Genomic DNA, 20,425 nt, shown 5'->3' on the forward strand with positions numbered 1-20,425 from the left:
AGGTGATGTAAGGATATTTTCAAAGAACACGAAATTTTTTTATTAACATATAGTGTGTTACTTGCTGCAGGGGTACAGGACTGTGAATCATTAGGCTTACATATTTCACAGCACTCACCATAGCACATACTCTCCCCAATGTCGATAACCCAGCCACCCCATCCCTACCGCCCTACACCCCCCAGCAACCCTCAGTTTGTTTCATGAGATGAAGATTCTCTTATGGTGAAAATTTTAACATGAGGCTGAATTGGAGAAATGGAGAGTCCCTACATTGGGTAATTTAATGTGTCAAGTTAGCCAGTCCATGGTACCCAGATATTTGGTCTGGATGCTGCTATGAGAGTACCTTTTTAGATGAGATCAAGTTGTGTAACCAGTTGAAAGTCTTAAGAAAGAAGACTGTGATATTCCAAGGAAGAAGGAGTTCTGCCTGTAAGCTGCCTTCAGATTCAAAACTTCAATGTCATTTCTTCCTAGGTCTCCAGCCTGCCCTGCCAGTTTTGGACTTGACAGCTTCCACAGTCATATGAGCCAATTCCTTAAAATCCCCATAGATAGACAGGTAGACTGATTGACAGATGACAGATAGATTGATTGATGATTTATTGATAGATGATTGGTAAGGAAATGTAGATCCATATATAAATAAGATATAAGTACAATATATACATATATATTGCATCTATTCAGGACATTATGACAAAAATGTCAGACCATAAAATGGGTGGCTAAAAAAATAAGCATTTATTTTTCACAATTCTGGAAGCCATGTAGTCCAAGACAAAGGAACAAACAGATACACTGTCTAATGAGGGTCAGCTTTCTAGCTTCTAGGTCATCTCTGTACTGTGTCCTCACAAGGAAGAAGGAGGGAGGGCTCTCCCTGAGATCCTACACAAGACCTCTAACTACAGTCTAGTCACCTAAGATATCCCAAAGGCCCCACCTCCAAATGTCATCTCATTGGGGATTAAGTTTCAACATATGAGTTTCAGGGGGTAACACCAACATTCATATATATACATATATAAATGTACACATCCTACAGATGCTGTTCCTCTGGAGAACTCTAATGCAGTCCTTGAGTAAGGACCCAGAGCCCAACCACACAACTGTGGTGCAATTCCCAGGGTGAGTTTGACAGAAGCTCCTAGTAGGTGGAGGGGGTCTGAAAATAAAAGAAAACATGCCTCACTATCCCAAATGTAGCTCAGAAAGAGCACACACCTCTCAGAGAAGTCCCTCTTCAAAAATAAGGAAATGGTGTGTGAGGTGCCAGGTGGGCAGGCCATGATGTATGCAGAAAACCCTCCGTGGACCAGACCCAAGGAGGGAGCATGCATTCTGGAACAACCAGAAATCCCAGAGCACCCGAGATCAATGAGGACATGGTGCCAGATGCAGCTGGGAGGAAGATGGGGAGCCAGCTGAGGGCAGGGAGACCTCCAAGAGGTCTAGCAAAGACAGAGAACAGCCCAGGAGCTGGGCACCTTCCCTTTACCAGGGACAAGAGAAGGGACAGGAGACATGGGGTCCCAAGGTATCCAGGCTTTCCTTGAAAAAGACTCCATTGTAAATGCAGGTAACCAAAGCAAGTCACATGGTGAAAAGGAGATATGCAGGCAGGGGCAGTGCTGCATAAAGACAAAGGCAGGGTTGGGAAATAAAGCTGTGATTTTTCATGACTGAGTCCATGAGTTCTTGTAGTAAGAAGACTGGCCAAGGCACCCAATGCTGCCACTGTGTTCCATGTCTCTGGAACCACCACCTCCCCAGAAAAGATGGGTTTCCATGGTTGTATAAACCCCCAATTCTTAGACCTCTACACCGGGAATATGGATTGAAGAATATTTGGCTGGTGATCATGACAAATAGTTCTCAGTTCCTAATCTACAAAAGGCAAGTCCTCCGTTCAAACATTCTGTGCCTCATATTTCTACAACATTGTTTTGTTTCCACTTCTTTGCCCGTGTCATTAAGCCTTTCTGTAGAATTACTCTTTACAAGGAACATTAACTTTGGAGACCCTAGTCAGGGGATTCCAACTGTGGCTTGTTGCCTCCTCTTCCTGTTAGTTCTCCCCAACAATCCTGGTTGACAGGGACCAAGGGGAAGGACACGGGGAGTTGTTGAGTGGGCACAAGGTCCAGTTTGAGATGGACAGTGGTAATCATTGCACAATAATGTGAACATTTAGCCCAGAAGAGAGTAAATAAGAGCTGTAGTGTAAATGCTACTTTTTTACACTCATAAAGCTAAAAGTAAGCAATTATACTTCACTTTATAAGATATACCTACATAAACTGCAGATGGATTGAACACAAAAACGTGAATATAAGCATAGAGAAAAGAAAGGAAAATAGATACCATGCATATTTTTGCCTCTCAGGTCACCCCCTTAGAGAGGTGACTGTGGTGGGAAGATATACCTACATCACACTGTTCTGTGCTACCTCTTTGTTCTAAGGGACTTCAGTAAATATAAAAAGATAATAATGCAAAGAGCTGAGAGAGGGGAACCCTCCTACACTGCTGGTGGGAATGCAAGCTGGTGCAACCACTCTGGAAAACAGTGTGGAGGTTCCTCAAAAAACTGAAAATAGAGCTACCCTATGACCCAGCAATTGTACTACTGGGTATATATCCTAAAGATCCAAACGTGGTGCTCCGAAGGGGCACGTGCACCCGAATGTTTATAGCAGCAATGTCCACAATAGCCAAACTGTGGAAAGAGCCTAGATGTCCATCAACAGATGAATGGATAAAGAAGATGTGGTATATATACACAATGGAATACTATGCAGCCATCAAAAGAAATGAAATCTTGCCATTTGCGATGACGTGGATGGAACTAGAGGGTATCATGCTTAGCGAAATAAGTCAATCGGAGAAAGACAACTATCATATGATCTCTTTGATATGAGGAAGTGGAGATGCAATGTGGGGGGTTGGGGGGGTAGGAAAAGAAAAAATGAAAAGATGGGATTGGGAGGGAGACAAACCATAAAAGACTCAATCTCAAGAAACAGACTGAGGGTTGCGGGGGGGAGGGGGGACGGGAGAGGGTGGTGGGGATATGGACATTGGGGAGGGTATGTGCTATGATGAGTGCTGTGAAATGTGTAAACCTGGCGATTCACAGACCTGTACCCCTGGGGATAAAAATACATTATATGTTTATTAAAATAAAAATAAATAAATAAATAAATAATGCAAATAGCTGAAAAGCTGTTAAAGAAGGCAGAGGGAAGCCGTCAACCCTGTGTCATCTCTGAAGTCAACTGAAGACAACAAGAAAGAGAGACTGAGAAAGAACCTCCACTTGATGAGGTCACCAAGCAGGAGAGGCTTGGTGGACACAGGGAGGGAGCACATCTGCAGCGAAATAAAGGGAATCCAGGGTTTTGCCAGGCAGGGGGACATGCATGGGTGGGAAGGAGCCCCTCCAGACCTACCCTCCTTGGAATCCAGAAGTCTAGGTGAACAGGCAAACCACCAAACATGCTTGGAGACTGTGCTCCACAGGCTGTAGCGATGAAGCAGGGACATGTATTTTCAATAGCAAGTACTGGTCACCAGTGTGGAGAGAAAGTATAAGACAGTAAAAACCTAACACAGGCTGACACTGGTCACTGAGAAGTCCAATGAGGTCACCCAAAACCTGTGTCATGCAAGCACGACATGAGTCAAGGACACTTCCTGTTATGCACACCAACCCGGGAAAGGCTCCAGTTTCTACGGTATCAAGCGCAAATGACTTATGGATGCCACTGGGCTGTACTGCCTGCATTTGTGAGAGAAAACTGAGATTCAACTTTCTCCCACCCATGTTCAAAGACCCCTAAATTACAGCCATGGAATGCTTGGGGATAGGTGCCAGCTACTCCAGGAAAAATTCCATTATTTCAAAGAAATGTGATTTTTTTTTTTTTTTAAGGAAACCATCATGAAAACTGTGTAAACATAATTGGGGCAGGGGGGAGCCCAGGGAGGAAAGGTATCTGGCCAACAGAAGATAGTGAAGAACACTCCAATAGGGTGGATATTCGGTAGGCACAATAATGCTCTCACCCTGTGTCCACACGCTGATTCTCATAAGCCGTGAGCATGTTACAGTGTATGGCCCAGGGCAGTTAAGGCAGCAGAGGGCATGAAGCATGGTCATCACTGACCTTAAGTTAGGGCGAGGACCCTGGGTCGTTCAGGTGGGCTTCACATCGTCACAGGGTCCTTAAACAGGGAAGGGAGGGAGGAAAGAATTTACGGTGATTCCATGTGAGGAGGAGTCTGGAAGCTGGAAAAGACAGAGAAACAATCCCTCTGCTAGCGCCTCCAGAAAGGAACATGGTCATTGAAAAGCTTTTGCACAAAAATAAAAAAGGCAATGTACTTCATGGGGAAGGTATTTGCCAATGGTAAAAAGGGGTTAATATTTAAATATATAAAGAAGTTGTAAAACTCAACACCAAAAGTAAATAAAATTAAAATAAGCTGAGTAAAAAGGGGCAGAGGACCTGAATAAACATTTTCTCCAAAAGACATCCAGACGACCAACAGAAACATGAAAAGATGCAACATTACTCATCATCAGGGAAATACAAAGTTAAACCACAATGAGATACCACCTCGTACCAATCAGAATGGATAAAATCAACAAGACACAGGTGTTGGTGAGGATGTAAAGAAAAAGGAGATTCAACATATACATAAAGCTTGTCCCTGAAGACAAGAGCAAATGCAATAGGAAAAAAAAAAAAAGAAAAAGAAAATCAAAGACTTAAAGAAAGCTTTCCTAAAATGAAGGCATGCTTGAATCTACCAGCTAAAAAGCACAATGCATCTCAAGGAAAAATGATTTGTGATGTACAACATGTGGACATGTCTTTCAGAGACTGAGAAATAATCCTATGGCCAAAAGTGAACTGAGAAAAGCATCGGTAAAGCATACCGATCAAGCTACCCCAGACTTGATCAAAATCTCAGCATCATTTGATTGAAATCTTAAAGCAAAGTTTGGCTTAAACTATGGAAAGACCCTAGATGTTTGTCAACAGATGAATGGATAAAGGTGTGGGGGGCACCTGGGTGGCTCAGTCATTAAGCATCTGCCTTCGGCTCAGGTCATAATCCCGGAGTCCTGGGATCAAGCCCCACATCAGACTCCTTCCTCAGCAGGAAGCCTTCTTCTCCCTCTTCCTCTCCCCTGCTTGTGTTCCCTCTCTATCTGTGTTTCTCTCAGTCAAATAAATAATTAAAATCTTTAAAAAAAAAAAGTTGTGGTATACACACATGTGTGCATGCAGTGAAATATTATGTAGCCATCAAAGAAATGAAATCTTGCCATTTGCAATGACATGGATGGAACTAGAGGGTATTACACTAAGCGAAATAAGTCAACCAGAGAAAGATAATTATCATATGATCTCATTGATAGGAGGAATCTGAGAAACAAGAGAGAGGATCATAGGGAAAGGGAGGGAAAATGAAACAAGACAAAACCAGAGAGGGAGACAAACCATAAGAGACTTAATCTCAGGAAACAAACTGAGGGGTTGGGATGGATGGGTTGGCTGTGTGATGGACATTGGAGAGTGTATGTGCTATGGTGAGTGCTGTGAATTGTGTAAGACTGATGAATCACAGACCTGTACCCCTGAAACAAATACTACATTATATTAATAAAAAAGAAGGGGTACATGCACTCCAATGTTCATAGCAGCAGTATCCACAATAGACAAACTGTGCAAAGAGCCAAGATGCCCTTCAACAGATGAATAGATAAAGAAGACGTGGTCCATCTATACCATGGAATATTACTCAGCCATCAGAAAGGATGAATACCAACTTTTGCATCAAATGGATGAGACTGGAGGAGATTATGCTGAGTGAAATAAGTCAAGCAGAGAAAGTCAATCATCATATGGTTTCACTTGTGGAACATAAGGAATAACATAGAGGACATCAGGAGAAGCAAAGAAAAAGTAAAGGAGGTGGAAATCAGAAGGTGAGAAGTACCATGAGAGACTGTGGACTCTGAGAAACAAACAGGGTTTTGGAGGGGAGAGGGGTAGGGGTTTGGGAGAGCCTGGTGGTGGGTATTAAGGAGGGCACACATTGCATGGAGCACTGGGTGTGGTGCATAAACAATGAATCTTGGAACACTGAAAAAAATAAAATTAAATTAAAAAAAAAAGAAAAAGAAACAAAAATTTTCAGGACAAACAAAAATTAAATGAATTCATATCACCACTAAATCAGCCTTACAAGAAATATTAAAGGGAATTCTTTGGAAAGAAAAAGTCTAAATCAGGTGTATGAAATTTAATAAAGGAAAAAAAATCACAGGCAAATAAAAACAATAAAAGTAGAAGATTAAACTCTTTAAAACTGGTACAGAGGTTAAAGCACAAAAGCAATAAATAAATTATATCCATAAAAATTAGTCAAGGAGGTCTAGCTACTTCAGTTGTTGGAACATGCAACTCAACCTCAAGGTCAAATAAAATTAAATGAAAGAAAAAAAGAATTGTGGATGCAGCTAATTCATTGAAGCAAATACTCAAGAAAAGCATTTTTAAACAGATAAGAACCTCAAAAATACTATTGCCATGCCTGCTTTTTGGAAAAGGAGGAAAACAAACAAACAAACAACCCTGCTAGAGAACAAATTTAAGCCTATCTGTAACAAAAGGAGAAGACACTGTAAAATGATGGGGAGCTGAGCTTCCTTTCATATTTTGAAATTAATTTTTGCCATTCTAACTGGTGTAAGGTGGCATCTCAATGTGGTTTTGATTTGTATTTCTCTGATGGCTAATGATGATGAACATTTTTTCATGTGTCTGTTAGCCATCCTCATGTCTTTGGAGAAATGTCTGCTCATGTCTTCTGCCCATTTTTTGAGTTGATTATCCATTTTTTGAGCGTTGAGTTTGAGAAGTTCTTTATAGATTTTGGATATCAGCCCTTTGTCTGTAGTGTCATTTGCAAATATCTTCTATTCTGTGGGCTGCCTCTTTGTTTTGTTGACTGTTTCCTTTGCTGTGCAGAAGCTTTTGATCTTGGTGAAGTCCCAAAAGTTCATTTTCGCTTTTGTTTTCCTTACCTTAAGCAATATGTCTTGAAAGAAGTTACTGTGGCCAATGTTGAAGAGTTTGCTGTGTATGTTCTCCTCCAGGATTTTGATGGATTCCTGTCTCACATTGAAGTTTTTCGTCCATTTAGATTTTATCTTTGGGTGTAAGAGAATGATTGAGTTACATTCTTCTATACATAGCTGTCCAATTTTCCCAGCACCTTCTATTGAGGAAACTGTCTTTTTTCCATTGGATATTCTTTTCTGATTTGTTGAAAATTAGTTGACCATAGACTTGAGCGTCTTTTTCTGGGTTTTCTCTTCTGTTCCACGGATCTATGTGTCTGGTTTTGTGCCAGTACCATACTGTGTTTATTGCTACAAGTTTTTTAATACAGCTTGAAGTACGGAATTGTGATGCTTCCAGCTTTGCCTTTTTTTTTTTTCCAAGATTGTTTTTAGGATTGTTTTAACTCTGTGAAAGATGGTGATAATTTGATAGGGATTGCATTGAATGTGTAGATTGCTTTGGGTTGGTGTTCCTAAAGGAAAGTGAGTGATGGAAATCCCAATGGGGGTTACAGAGATTATTTTCAATAAATGCTCTCCTACAGTTTAAATAAAATGTGATATACCCAGACCACGGAATGCTCCAGTGCTGCTAAAAAGAATGAAGTGGTTTATATTTTAATAAACAGGTTATTTTAAAGTCTGAGGTAGGGTCCTGCGGTCCACCAAAATGAAGTAACACGATTCCAGGTCCTCCTTTGCATAACTGAAGAATCCTGGATACAACACAATAAAAACACATAGGAAGTGTCTGAAAGTTCTAAAGAAGAAGGTAGACTGCCTTGGGATATCATGACTATAGGATGACTAAGGCCCCTGGGTTTCTTTCTTGTCTCCCTTACATGCTGGATAGAGCCGTAAAGAATCCTCTAATGAAGCTCAGGACACTGCCCCCAAATATGGTGCCTTGCCATAATGGAATATTTCAGGATGAAGGAATTAAGAAATGGCAGGTGCAATAAGGCCTTTCTGACCTTCCCTGAAGCAGGTCATAAAACCCTCAATTCTCTGCTCTTCCTGAATAAACCCATTTTTCTTGGTAAAATAACAAGCAGTTTATCTTATATCTTATTTTTGCCCTATCACATCTTTCCATGACTTTCCACTTTTCATGGAACTATGATAAAAATGTTCAGACTTAACTGCTTCTTCACATCTTTATTCCCTCATGAAGGTTCCTGTGTCATATAAAATTAGAATTAAATAAATCTGTAAGTTTTTCTCTTCTTAATGTCTTTTGTTACTGTGTCCCCCATCAGGGAACATAAAAATGTAGGGGAAAAAGTTTCCCCCACATCTCCAACCTGGAACCACCAACGGTCGACCAAAAAAAAGGTTGCAAAAAAATGTCTTGCCCTTAGCCAAAGCACCAAGAAAAGGGTGACCGAAAAACAGAAATTTGGGAGGGCAAAACCACTCTAATAGCAATAGAAAACACACTCACCCCTAACCCTTCCCCCTCCAAGGTTCCAGTGGGGCCCAAAGAAGGGTTGTTCTTTCACCCGACCTATCACCCCATCATACTCAGATTCCACAGCTATCTACAGTCATTCCAAATGCTATGACAGAGGTAGGTTGAAAAGCTAAAGTAGGAAAAAAAGATACAGTATACAAAAATTAATACTTTAAAAAAAAACTAACAAGAAAATGCAAAAATAGATGGAGCTGAAAGAAGAAATATAGAGAAGTACAACTGGCGGTTGGGATTTCAACTCTCAGTTATCAATAGAATAGATAGCAATTGCAGCGCCTGGGTGGCTCAGTGGGTTAAGCCTCTGCCTTCGGCTCAGGTCCTGATCTCAGGGTCCTGGGATCCAGCCCCACATCGGGCTCTCCGCTCTATGGGGACCCTGCTTCCCCCTCCCCCTCTGCCTGCCTCTCTGCCTACTTTTGATGTCTCTCTTTCTGTCAAATAAATTAAAAAAAAAAAAAAGAATAGATAGCAATTCAGAGAGATCATAAAAGAGCAGAACACCAAATTAACCAATTGGATTGAACTGATATATATGTAGAACACTCCACCCAAAAACAGCAAAACACACATGTTTTTTCAAAGGTTCATGGAACATTAGAACATTTATTAAAGTAGACCTTGCCTTGGACCATTAAAAAAAATCTCAGTAAATTTAAAGGAATTTAAATCACACAGAGCATGTTCTCTTATAATAATGGGTTAACTCTAGAAATCGGTATCAGTAAGACAATGGGGACATCTCTGAGCCCTTGCCAGCATCATGAACCCGGGTGTAGACAAGAACCACTAGATGAGAAAGATCACGGCTGCATGCAGGCAAGCAATGGGCACCCACAAAATCCATGCTAATAGGTAAGCTGAAAACACTGATAAATGTCCATTTAAACAGAGCAAAACCCCAAGGAGAAGGGTCAAATAGGAAAATACAGTAAACCACACATTAAGTATTGAAAAACTGTATTTCCTATTGGTAACCTGAGAATAAAACAAGTTAGGTATTGAATAGTTCTTTTTTTTTATGATAAAATTGGAGACAAATAGGAAATCTTATCTAATAGACAAAATCACAAAAGGTGCTGAAATGATCCTAAAATTTGTGAAAGCAAAGTCTGAGTCATAGAGTTTTAGGACAATTGTGATTGAGCATTGGGCAAACTGGTGTTAGGTGAACTGACTTTGGGACAACTGATCTGCTTCCAACAGCACGGGTACTAGGGAGGAACTCCTGCCTTAAACTATACTTTCCCAAGCTTGTCAGCTCACAGACATCTAGGATTTTCTTTTCAGATAACAGGTCTTTTAGTCCCATGTGAAAAATGCAAAGGCTCAAATGCATGTAACATAAACAAGTCCATCCACACCACCTCTAAGGACAGGTGCTGGTAAAAAGAAGCACCGAATTTTTTGTTTAGAGAAAGAATCAGAGTGGATGAGGGTGTAGCCTAAAGGCCCCATGATCTTGTCTATGGTTAACCTTGTTGAGAGGGAAGGAGAGGCCTCAGGGCTGGAGGAGGATGCACTGGGAATAATCATAGGAGAGATGAGGAGGGAAAGAAAAGTGCCTGTTTGTTCCCAGGGCAAGATGCAAGCAAGCATCCTCACCTTGGCAATGCAGGAGATCAGAAGCCTCAGACTAGATCAGAACTCACTCATTTGGGTGAGACAAGATGGCGGGGAAGCAGGAGGAGGCGCCTTTTCAACCTGCACCCTAAAGTGAGCTGATTACCTACCAAAGAACTCCGATCACCCATGAAATCAGCCTGAGATCAGAATTATACACGTCTGGATCTCTACGGGGGCCAGAAGACGCCAGTGGGCAGGTAAAGTGGAGTGGGAACGTCGGACTGATATCGGAAGATAAACAAAAGGGGGAGGGAGCCACCAGAGGCGACCGACTGGAAAATAATACCCCAATACGAGAGCGCCCGGCATCTGGGGACCAGCATTAACTTGGAGTCTTGTTGAAAGCACTCAAAAGAGCAAAGACTCGCGCGGGGAAATTGTGGGAATCGGGGCGGATAGGGACAGGGGCTTAAGTCCCCAGACCCAGGGCAGCCTCCCCTGGCGCTGAGCCGGAGAGTGCGGCGGAGAAACCTGGTCTTTGTCCCGGAGCCGCCAGTGCGCCCGAGAACGGGTGGAGTCCGGCTCCCGTGAGGGGCTGGGAGCCACACCAGACGGCAGAACGCGCACCTTCCTGGAGATGCGCGCGTGCCTCAACCTCCCCTGAGAGAGGTGCACGAACGCCCAGCCTGGTGTTCTGGGACCCACGCGGCGATACACCCACGCGGCGATAGAGCCGATAGAGCTGGAGGCGCCGCGCCCCAAACCCTCCCCTGGGAGAGGTGCGCGCAAGCCCTGAGCTCTCAGCCCCAGCCAGCGGGAAAATCTCAGTGTGCGATCGCTGCTTGGAACCTCTCTGGCGGTCTGGAGCTGCCCAGACAGCCACAGCTGCCTTGGTTTTGCGTACAAGCAGGAGATCCTGCGTCCCCAGGGACCGTGACTCAGAACCTGCTCTGCCAGCGGCCCAGCGGCTGCAGCACCTGCAGGGGAGCAGACTGAGGCTTCTCTCTGAGAGGGAGGTTGGGGTGCAGTTTTCTTTCCTCTAAACCTCCAAAAACCATCAAAAGCTGTCAAGGCGAGAGAAAAGAAGTGAACAAACATAAAAACCTCCAGAGAACAAAAACCTGAAAAAAAACGTTTTTCTCAGAGCCCACCCCCTTGAGGGGGTCGGGAGGACTTAACTCAGGGAACATCATTGACTGAAAACCCACGTGGCAGCCCCCTCCCCCAGAAAACAAATCAGGAAGAAAAAAAAAAAAGACTACAAGAGAACAACCACCACTACTTCATAGATACAACTTTTATTTTTAATTCTTTCCCACTATTCTGGTTCATTTTTTTTCTTTTTTCATATAGATAATTTTTTAACCTATTTACCATCACAGTGAGATGTCCAGTACATCAAATTCCATGATAAACTTCTAACCTGAATTTTTTTGATACATACACATGTGTTTTTCTTTTGCTTTTCTATTTTCTTAATTTTTAAAAAAATTTTTAATTTAGTTTAGTCCAGTTTATTCCTTTTTTATTTTTATTTTCTAATATTCATATAGAGTTAAACTTCAAGGTAACCCCCTTTCTCCAAGCAATGCTACCCCTATAGGTGAACCAATTTTTAATCCCCCTTTTTCTTAGGAAAGTTGAGTCCTTTAACAAAGATATCAAGATACATCCAGGAAGAATCAAAATAACCTTCCTCGCCCACACCGAGAATCTATAACCATGCTCCCATCTTTTTCTTCTGCCAGTGTCTCTGTGTATTTATGTTTGTCTGGATAGTATATAAATCTTATACTTGGGGTTCTTCTTGACGAGGCTCCTCCTTTTTTTTGCTTATATATATATTTTTTTTCTCTCGTCATATACTTTTATCAGTCTTTTTGTTTGTCTGTTTTTGTTTGTATACGTCATAAACCTTACCCTGGGGCCCATTTGGGCTGAACCTTCACTTTTATCTTCCCTTTTTTTCCTGTCTCTCTCTCTCCCTCTTTTTTCTTTTTCTTTTCTTTTTTCTCTCATTTGGGTGGGGAATCCTGAGTGCTCAGAAGCGTTCCAGGGTGCACCTTGACTGCACCACGGTCAATACATCCAGCTACATCTGTCCAGACATCTCTCACCAAAATGACTAGGAGGAGGAATCCCCAACAGAAGAAAAATACAGAGGATGGGCCTTCTGCAACAGAGCTAACGGCTATCAACATAGACAATATGTCAGAAAGAGAATTCAGGCTAACAATTATCCAGGCAATAGCTAGGTTGGAGAAAGCCATGGATGACCAAACAGATTTGATTAGGGCAGAATTGAAAGCGACCAGAGAGGAGGTTCATAATGTTAGGGCAGAGCTGAAGGCCACCAGGGATGAGGTTCACAACGCTCTCAATGAGTTCCAATCTAATCTAAATTCTCTAAAAGCTAGGGTAACTGAGACAGAAGATAGAATTAGTGATCTGGAGGACAAACAAATAGAGAGAAAGGATCAGGAGGAAGCCTGGAACAAACAGCTTAGAAGCCACGAAAACAGAATCAGGGAAATAAATGATGCCATGAAACGTTCCAACGTCAGAATTATTGGAATCCCTGAAGGGGAGGAGAAAGAAAGAAGTCTAGAAGATATAGTGGAACAAATTTTTCATGAAAATTTTCCCAATCTTGCGAATGGAACAAGTGTTCATGTACTAGAAGTAGAAAGGTCCCCCCCCAAGATTATAAATTCAAAAAAAACATCCAGGCACCTCATAGTAAAATTGAGGAATCATAATTGTAGATACAATCTCTTGAAAGCCGCTAGGACAAAGAACCTCCTTACATACAGAGGAAAGCCCATCAGAATAACGTCAGACCTGTCCACAGAGACCTGGCAAGCCAGAAAGGGCTGGCAAGATATATTCAGGGCACTAAATGAGAAGAACATGCAGCCAAGAATACTTTATCCAGCAAGACTGACATTCAAAATGGATGGAGAGATAAAGAGTTTCCAAGACCGGCAAGGCTTGAAAGACTATGCAACCACCAAGCCGACACTGCAGGAAATATTAAGGGGGGTTCTATAAAAGAGGAAAAATCCTAAGAATAGCATTGAACAGAAATATAGAGACAATCGACAGAAAGAAAGACTTCAAAGATAACACAATGTCAATAAAAACGTATCTCTCAATAATCACTCTCAATGTGAATGGCCTAAATGCACCCATAAAACGACACAGGGTTGCAGATTGGATAAAACGACAGGACCCATCCATATGTTGTCTACAAGAGACCCATTTTGAACCTAAAGATACACCCAGACTGAAAGTGAAGGGATGGAGAAGCATCTTTCACGCCAATGGGCCTCAAAAGAAGGCCGGGGTAGCGATTCTCATATCAGATAAATTAGATTTTAAACTAAAGACGGTAGTCAGGGATACAGAAGGACACTACATCATTCTTAAAGGGACTATCCACCAAGATGATCTAACAATTGTAAATATCTATGCCCCCAATATGGGAGCAGCCAATTACATAAGAAAACTATTAATCAAGATAAAGAGTCATATTGATATGAATACATTAATAGTAGGAGATCTTAACACGCCTCTCTCAGAAATAGACAGATCATCGAAGCAGAAAATCAATAAAGAAATAAGAGCATTGAATGACACATTGGACCAGATGGACCTCATAGATATATACAGAACATTCCACCCTAAAACAACAGAATACTCATTCTTCTCAAGTGCACATGGAACCTTCTCCAGAATAGACCACATACTGGGTCACAAATCAGGGCTCAACCGATACCAAAAGACTGAGATGATTCCCTGCATATTCTCAGATCACAATGCTTTGAAACTGGAGCTCAATCACAAGGAAAAGTTCAGAAGGAACTCAAATACCTGGAAGCTAAAGACCACCTTGCTTAAGAATGCTTGGATCAACCAGGAGATCAAAGAAGAACTTAAACAATTTATGGAAACCAATGAGAACGAAGACACTTCACTCCAAAACCTATGGGATACAGCAAAGGCGGTCCTAAGGGGGAAATTCATAGCCATCCAAGCCTCCCTCAAAAAAATTGAAAAATCCAGAATACACCAGCTGTCTCTACACCTTAAAGAACTGGAGAATCAACAACAAATCAAACCAACTCCACACGTAAGAAGGGAAATAATCAAGATTAGAGCAGAGATCAACGAGGTAGAAACCAGAGATACAGTAGAACGTATCAACGAAACTAGAAGCTGGTTTTTTGAAAGAATCAATAAGATCGATAAACCATTGGCCACACTAATCCAAAAGAAAAGAGAGAAAGCCCAAATTAATAAAATTATGAATGAAAAGGGAGAGATCACAACTAACACCAAGGAAGTAGAAACAATCATCAGAAGCTATTATCAACAGTTATATGCCAATAAGCTAAGCAACCTAGATGAAATGGATGCATTCCTGGAAAACTAGAAACTCCCAAAATTGAACCAGGAAGAAATTGACAACCTGAATAGACCGATATCTAGTAACGAGATTGAAGCAGTGATCAAAAACCTCCCAAAAAACAAGAGCCCAGGACCTGACGGATTCCCTGGGGAATTCTATCAAACTTTCAAAGAAGAAATAATACCTATTCTCCTGAAGCTGTTTCAAAAAATTGAAGCAGAAGGAAAACTTCCAGACTCTTTTTATGAAGCCAGCATCACCCTGATCCCCAAACCAGGCAAAGACCCTACCAAAAAGGAGAATTTCAGACCGATATCACTGATGAATATGGATGCTAAGATTCTCAACAAGATCCTAGCAAACAGGATCCAACAGCACATTAAAAAGATTATCCACCATGACCAGGTAGGATTCATCCCTGGGTTACAAGGATGGTTCAACATTCGCAAATCAATCAATGTGATAGAACAAATCAATAAGAGAAGAGAGAAGAACCACATGATCCTCTCCATTGATGCAGAAAAAGCTTTTGACAAAATCCAGCATCCGTTCCTGATTAAAACGCTTCAAAGTATAGGGATAGAGGGAACATTCCTGAACTTCATCAAATCTATCTATGAAAAACCCACAGCAAATATCATCCTCAAGGGGAAAAAGCTTGCAGCCTTCCCATTGAGATCAGGAACACGACAAGGATGCCCACTCTCACCACTCTTGTTCAACATAGTATTAGAAGTCCTAGCAACAGCAATCAGACAACAAAGAGAAATAAAAGGTATCCAAATTGGCAAGGAAGAAGTCAAACTCTCTCTCTTCGCAGATGACATGATTCTTTATATGGAAAACCCGAAAGACTCCACCTCCAAACTACTAGAACTCATACAGCAATTCAGTAATGTAGCAGGATACAAAGTCAATGTCCAGAAATCAGTGGCTTTCTTATACACTAACAATGAAAATACAGAAAGGCAAATTAGAGAATCGATTCCATTTACTATAGCACCAAAAACCATAAGATACCTCGGGATAAACCTAACCAAAGAGGTTAAAGATCTGTACTCGAGGAACTACAGAACACTCCTAAAAGAAATTGAAGAAGACACAAAAAGATGGAAGACCATTCCATGCTCTTGGATGGGAAGAATAAACATCGTTAAAATGTCTATACTGCCCAGAGCAATCTATACTTTTAATGCCATTCCAATCAAAATTCCACCAGTATTTTTCAAAGAGCTGGAGCAAATAATACTAAAATTTGTATGGAATCAGAAGAGACCCCGAATTGCTAAGGAAATGTTGAAAAACAAAAATAAAACTGGTGGCATCACGTTACCTGATTTCAAGCTTTACTACAAAGCTGTGATCACCAAGACAGCATGGTACTGGCATAAAAACAGACACATGGACCAGTGGAACAGAGTAGAGAGCCCAGATATGGACCCTCAACTCTATGGTCAAATAATCTTTGACAAAACAGGAAAAAATATCCAGTGGAAAAAAGACAGTCTCTTCAACAAATGGTGCTGGGAAAACTGGACAGCTATATGTAGAAGAATGAAACTTGACCATTCTCTTACACCGTACACAAAGATAAACTCGAAATGGATAAAAGACCTCAACGTGAGACAGGAATCCATCAGAATCCTCGAGGAGAACATAGGGAGTAACCTCTTTGATATCAGCCATAGCAACTTCTTTCAAGATATGTCTCCAAAGGCGAAGGAAATAAAGGCAAAGATGAACTTCTGGGACTTCATCAAGATAAAAAGCTTCTGCACAGCAAAAGAAACAGTCATCAAAACAAAGAGGCAACCCACGGAATGGGAGAAGATATTTGCAAATGACAGTACAGATAAAAGGTTGATATCCAGGATCTATAAAGAACTCCTCAAACTCAACACACACAAAACAGATAATCATATTAAAAAATGGGCAGAAGATATGAACAGACACTTCTCCAATGAAGACATACAAATGGCTACCAGACACATGAAAAAATGTTCATCATCACTAGCCATCAGGGAGATTCAAATCAAAACCACATTGAGATACCACCTTACACCAGTTAGAATGGCCAAAATTAGCAAGACAGGAAACAACGTGTGTTGGAGAGGATGTGGAGAAAGGGGAACCCTCTTACACTGTTGGTGGGAATGCAAACTGGTGCAGCCACTTTGGAGAACAGTGTGGAGATTCCTCAGGAAATTAAAAATAGAGCTTCCCTATGACCCTGCAATTGCACTGCTGGGTATTTACCCCAAAGATACAGATGTAGTGAAAAGAAGGGCCATCTGTACCCCAATGTTTATAGCAGCAATGGCCACGGTCGCCAAACTGTGGAAAGAACCAAGATGCCCTTCAACGGATGAATGGATAAGGAAGATGTGGTCCATAGACACTATGGAGTATTATGCCTCCATCAGAAAGGACGAATACCCAACTTTTGTAGCAACATGGACAGGACTGGAAGAGATTATGCTGAGTGAAATAAGTCAAACAGAGAAAGTCAAATATCATATGGTTTCACTTATTGGTGGAGCATAACAAATAATATAGAGGACAAGGGGAGATGGAGAGGAGAAGGGAGTTGAGGGAAATTGGAAGGGGAGGTGAACCATGAGAGACTATGGACTCTGAAAAACAACCTGAGGGTTTTGAAGGGGCGGGGTGGGAGGGTGGGGGAACCAGGTGGTGGGTATTAGGGAGGGCACAGATTGCATGGAGCACTGGGTGTGGTGAAAAAACAATGAATACTGTTACGCTGAAAATAAATAAAAAATTTAAAAAAAAAACTAAAAAAAAAAAAAAAAAAAGAACTCACTCATTTGCCATTGGTGGACAGTTGCAGTTTCCATATCTTGGCTAAAGTGAGTAATGCTGCATGCAAGTGAAGATATCTTTTTGATATCCTGTTTTCATTTCCTTTGGATATATACCCAGAAGTGGTATAGTGGGATGATATGGTAATTCTATTCTCTCCTTTTTTTTTTTTCATGCTTTAACGATAGCCATGACATTTAATGTGGAGCTCAGACACCAAGCCACATAGACCAAAAGACTTCAATTTATTCTGACCCTGAATTGCGGATATTCCAATAATATATGAAATCATTGGAATGAAATTTTCTCTAAAAATATGGACAGCTTCACAAATTTGTGTGTCATCCTTGTGTGGGGACCCTGTTAATCTTCTCAGTGTTGTTCCAATTTTAGTATCTGTGCTGCTGAAGCAAGCACATGGCCATACCATTTTTAATTTTTTGAGAAATCTCCATCCTATTTTCCAAAGTCATTGAAATAATTTACAATTCCACTAACAGCACACAAGGATTATAGTCAATGATATTCTATTACCTACTCAAAAGTTGCAAAAGCAGATCTCAGATATTCTCACCAGGAAGAGAGATGGTAATTATGTGCTATGATGGAAGCATTAGCTCAAGTTTTGGTGGTGACCCTTCTGCAACATATTGTCAGGTGTGGCCAGCAAACTCCAAGACAGCAAATGAAAAGATGACTCCAGACACCTGAGTAGGAGAAAGGAGAGGCCTGGGGAGGAGACACTCTAGTGGTGAAAGGTCCCAAGCCACGCTTTGTCTCTGCTTTCATTGGGATCATAGCAATACATCAGACGCAAGCGCAAGGCGAGGAGGAAAGTGTAAACTTAATGGTCAGGATGACAATATATGGGGCAGTGTGTGATTAGGGTGAGGAGGCAAGGAGTTCATGAAGTACGTGACCACCACAGGTGCCTGTTTTTCTTCAACACTTACACATTGACTCCCTAGATGAAAACCTTGAGCCCCAGTAAGAATCTGACTGCTTTCAGCCAAGAAACTTCAAAGGAAAGCTAGCTTTCTGGGCACTCCTCCTTCACTTTTCAATTACTCCCATCCAGGGAGGCATTGACAAGTCAGATTTTGTCTATCTAGATAGACACTGTGAATTCCCACACATAAATGTATCCAATCAAAAATTTGTACTCCTTAAACTTAGGCAGTGTTATATGTCAACTGTATCTCAATCAAGCTGGAAAAAGTAATAAACATAAAAGTAAAATTTAAAGTGTGGAGATACAAATATATATAATTTTCCACACACACACAAATGTAAGCACCAGCTTATACTGTTGTGGGAAATAAAGTCAGAGGAACAATTATTAAAATTCCTTACTACCTACAGCCACGGACAAGTCCTTGAAACAAGCAGAGTGACATTCCTCTAGGGACTCAACTGCCTTGATGTTAATACTTTGCTAAGGGCAAAAGGCAATCCTAGGCTAAACTCCCCCCGCTCCCGCCACCCCCTAGAATCCTGTGAGTCTACTTTAACACATAAAAATTCCTTTGGAAACTTTCTTTATCTCTAAGAACCCAAAGATAACTGTTGGCAATCATACTCCAAACATATGACCCACTGATACACATCTGAAGAGTCTCATGACTAAGGTTTCATTAGATGATGATAAGTGACATTTTCCCAACAACAGCTAGCCTTCTCAAGGTCCTGGAAACTTTACTTCCAAAATTCTTTAGAGACTTACGCTCTCCCTAACCCCCTCCCAACTTGAAAGTATATAATGGGCCACTCCTCATGACCCCAGTGCAACTCTTTCTGCCCATGTGTCCTGTCCCCATGCTTTAATGAAATCACCTTTATGCACCAAAGATGTCTCAAGAATTCTTTCTTGGCCATGGGCTTCAAACCCTAATATCTTTCCTACATCAATAGTCCCTGCACTACAACATTCTAATATTTTTTTCATATTTCTGCAAGTCTCATGTTCAAAGCACAATATTACTGAAGGTATTTCTAAGTATGGTAGGAGATTAAAAAAAAAAATCAGCCTTTCAGGTAATGTTATCCAGCGACAGAAGTCTCACCTTGCCCAGAATTCACTCAGGTTCCTTTGAGCCTGTTCTTGAGGAGACCCCAAAATTGGCCTTCATCCTGCCTTCTGACAGTCACGCCAGCTTCAGGGAGAATTCTGCTAGGTCCTCCCCACCCTACCCCCCCTCAGATCCCATCAGGTTTCTCACCCCCACCCTGAAAGGCTCAGCACCCCACCCCCACCCCTTGGCCTTTAGTAAGAATCATGTTAGCTGGGTTTCTGGAGAATCCTCAGCAACAGACCTCCTCCCTGTTGTCCCGGCCTGTGAATCCCCAGCTGTCTCTACTGTATTTCACATTGAGAGGGATCTCTCTCCCCTCCTGCAAGACCTCTGTTAGAGCAGTCCTGTGAAGTCTTTCCACTATAACAAGTGTCAGAATGATCTTTTATTCCTTAAGAACAACCGTTGCTCAAGCTCCTAATTGTATAAAACACCCCAGCTCAGCTAGAGTCCCCTAGTGCGATCACTGTGTTCAGAAACAGGACTTGAAATTCTGCACCCTGCCAGAGAGCCCCTCATTGTCTTTTTGGGTGCCTAGAAATAAAATATCATCACACGGGACCTTGAATACATGCAAATGCAGGTTTATTCCAGGTAACCAGTGAAAACACACCCGTTTTGAAACTCTGCTTTGTCATTTCTTCTCCTCCTTCTTCCCCTTTTTTTAATGCACTGGGATTTTCAAATCACAAAAAAAAGTAGGGGAAAGAAAAAAAAATGGAAGTGGCCTGACTGTGCTGGCGCAATACTTGTCCTGCCAACGTTCCGGGCACTTCTCCTTTCCAGAACCTGAGCGCAGCTGCATCTTAGCTGGGGAATCTCAGCAGGCCTGGCCTAGCCCCTGCCGCCCTCTACTGCTCATGGCTGTCAGAGGCGCTCCTCCCACTCTCACCCCCAAGCAAAGCAAGGATAGAGGGGCATGCACAGGCCTGGAAAAG

Source organism: Martes martes, assembly GCF_963455335.1.
Source record: "Martes martes genome assembly, chromosome: 5".
NCBI lineage: Eukaryota > Metazoa > Chordata > Mammalia > Carnivora > Mustelidae > Martes > Martes martes.